The sequence below is a fragment of the Onychostruthus taczanowskii genome, unplaced genomic scaffold (assembly GCF_017590055.1).
Source record: "Onychostruthus taczanowskii isolate IOZ18803 unplaced genomic scaffold, ASM1759005v1 scaffold21, whole genome shotgun sequence".
In the NCBI taxonomy this organism is placed as follows: domain Eukaryota; kingdom Metazoa; phylum Chordata; class Aves; order Passeriformes; family Passeridae; genus Onychostruthus; species Onychostruthus taczanowskii.
In genome coordinates, this window is record NW_024499351.1 from 11247097 (window position 1) to 11249676 (window position 2580).

At 59.0% G+C, this 2580-nt stretch overlaps 1 long non-coding RNA gene across 2 annotated transcripts in view; it reads right to left on the reverse strand.

Annotated features, from left to right (window-relative positions):
- LOC121335823 overlaps positions 1 to 2022 on the reverse strand; it is a 12169-nt gene extending 10147 nt beyond the window's left edge. The window contains exon 1 of one of the 2 annotated variants that reach the window (XR_005952648.1): positions 1777 to 2022. This is a non-coding gene — a long non-coding RNA (uncharacterized LOC121335823). Of the gene's footprint in view, positions 1 to 163; positions 266 to 1776 lie in introns of those variants that run through there. The other variant, XR_005952649.1, reaches the window with a different exon arrangement.
- Between the last annotated feature and the right edge of the window lie 558 nt (positions 2023 to 2580).

Below are 2580 nucleotides of genomic sequence, written 5' to 3' on the forward strand. Positions count from 1 at the left end.
CCTGCCCCCGGCACCCCGACCCCCGCCCGCGGGTCCCGGCCCCTCCGCCAGCCCCCGTCCCAGCAGCGTCCCCAAAGCCCGCACGAGACTTCCCACGGGGCAGAACGGCAATCGTGTCCTTGCCCTTAACAGCAAGGTGGGGTCTCTCCGTCCAGCCCCTCACCCGAGCCTCAGGTGTGCCCCAGCTGTATTTGGGGTGGTCTCCTCGCCACCCTCGGGGTGAGCACCGCCAAGAGCTGAGCGGTCAGCCCCACCGCCGCCCAACCTACTGGAAATCAGAAGACAGACAGCAGTCTCTTACCTATGCTGTCTGTTCCCACCCAGAGGGGAAACCCCCAGCTCGTGTTTTCAAGCACCTCCTTAAAACCACAAAGCCCTCTCTCGGCACGGGGGAGATAGAGGAGATAAAAGCCTGAGACAAGTCATGGGCCTTAGGTTTCAAAAAAAGAGATTAAAGTAGCACATACCCGCCAGGAGAAGGGTGAGTGAAGCCGTCAGTCACAGTCCCTGCTCAGGAAGAAACCCTCCCAGGGCCAAGCAACCCCCTCCAGAAAGAGACACTGAGGGGCAGCCCCTTTTCCTCGGCAATCCCTTTCCAATTCCCCACTGGGGAGGGCCGAGACTCCCACCGCCCTCTCCTTGTAGCGCTCTATTCTCCCTCCTCAGCACACAATGGGGCAATCCCTGGCTGGGTCTTATTCCACATCCCTTACCAGCACCCACAGGAATGAACTCCTGTGCCTTCCCACATCAGGGGACTCTCCCCAGTCCCATATGACTTTCTTTTCCTTTCTTCCTTCCTGCCTTCCTCCCTCTCCCCTAACAAAGGATAGTTATCCCCAGTCAGTAAAGATGGCAACCCCACACCCCGGTGGGAAGTGAGCAGCCCTGCAGGGCAGCAGGGACCGGACCTGCAGGCTCATGGGCGCGTGAACAGGAGCACCAGGCTCTCTGGCCAGGTGTCCCCCCTGGCAGCATTTCAGCTCATACCAGCCTCCTCCTTTGTTCACCACAGTTCCCCCCACCAGGACTAAAGCCTCGACAAAGTGGGAGAAAGGGAAGAGGGGAATTTGGACAGGCCCAACAGAACCTGCATGCGGGTCAGCGTGTGCAATGCCTGTGCAGGTGGAAGACCTTGCGCTTGAAGTTGAATGGGGAACACGGAGCATCTCTACAGGGAACAGAGGGAGGGAGGGAGGGAAGTAGGGAGGGAGAGAGGGAAAAAAAATATCGTGTGAGTGCAGAGTTTGCAAAATGAGCTGATGGTAAATAGCTGGAGGATAGACAGCGTCTCTGTACGTGAGGCGCAGCACGGAGAACTGCACCTGAGCGAGGCTGGGCCACTGCTCGCTCCAGCATCACACGTCACTCACTGATGCATCCTCCCCAGCCTGCTCTCTGCACCAGCTCCCCCGCCTCCACCACGAAAATGCAGTGGGAAAAATGGGTTCCCCCCCACGCTCAGTGCAGCCACAAAGCAGAGAGCTGGGAGAAGCACAACTGAACTTCATTCAAGGTCCAGCAGGTGCCTGCCAAGGGAGATTCAGTACCACGAACCTCCTGATCCCCTTTTCCTGCTGGGAACCCACAGCCCCTTGAGCTCAGTGTCTCCCCACGCCCCTGCTCAGCTGCTTTCTTCCCTGAGCAATGGCAGCCGTGTTTGCCAACACTCGCTGCTCACTAGTGCTGCTATCCAAGGCCCTTTGTTCCCCTCGTCGTGCAGCCTTCCTTTGCATTCCGCAGCCAGACACCGAGGCCCGACACAACTCGTCTCACCTGGGGTGCTCCAGAGGGGCGGCCATCAGCTTTCCCCTCCCTCCCCTGCAAGACCAGGCGAAACTCACACAGCGCCTGGAAACGTGTCTCCCTCCCTACGTGGGAAAAGGAAAAGAAGCCATCCTTTCCCTGGAGGGAGGCGCGCTCAGGGGTGTCGGTGACTGCAAACCCTGCCCCTCATTTGCAGTTTTGCCAGGCGTGCTCCCCAGGCCCGCCGGGATCGCCGGTCCCACGGGCGGCAGCCGGCGGTCCCGCAGCCCGGTTCCGTGGGAAGGCAGCCCGGCACCCGCCTGACACCCTGTGGCCGCCTGCCGCCTTGCAGGGACGTGGAGCGGGACGGGGATGGGAATGGGAATGGGTATGCTGCGTGGGAGGGGACACACAGGGTCTCTTAGCAGAGCAAAGCCGACAGGAGCAGGGAGAAACCACAGACCGGGCACATGCCTGGCTCCTGCCACCCGCCATGCAGGGATGAAATGCTGCATACTTTAATAAGGCAGCACACATGTGTCCCAGCAGTTTCTGTAAGTGCCCATGGATTCAGCCCAGCACGTCCAGGAGCAAAAGAATTTCAATTTACTGCTAGCTGATGCCACAGGTTCATATGAGTGTACAGGCCCTTCTGCTCTACGGCAGCACGTGACAGCAGGGGCTGCTGTAATAATGCCCCAACAGAGGATCTTAGGAGCCTCCTAAGAACATTCACATGGGTTTCAAACTCCTCAGAGAGTCTTCCTTAATGCACAGCAAGGCCTTTCCCTGCTCCTCTCTGGCTTTACTCCAGAAGGATGAATTTCTGCTTTC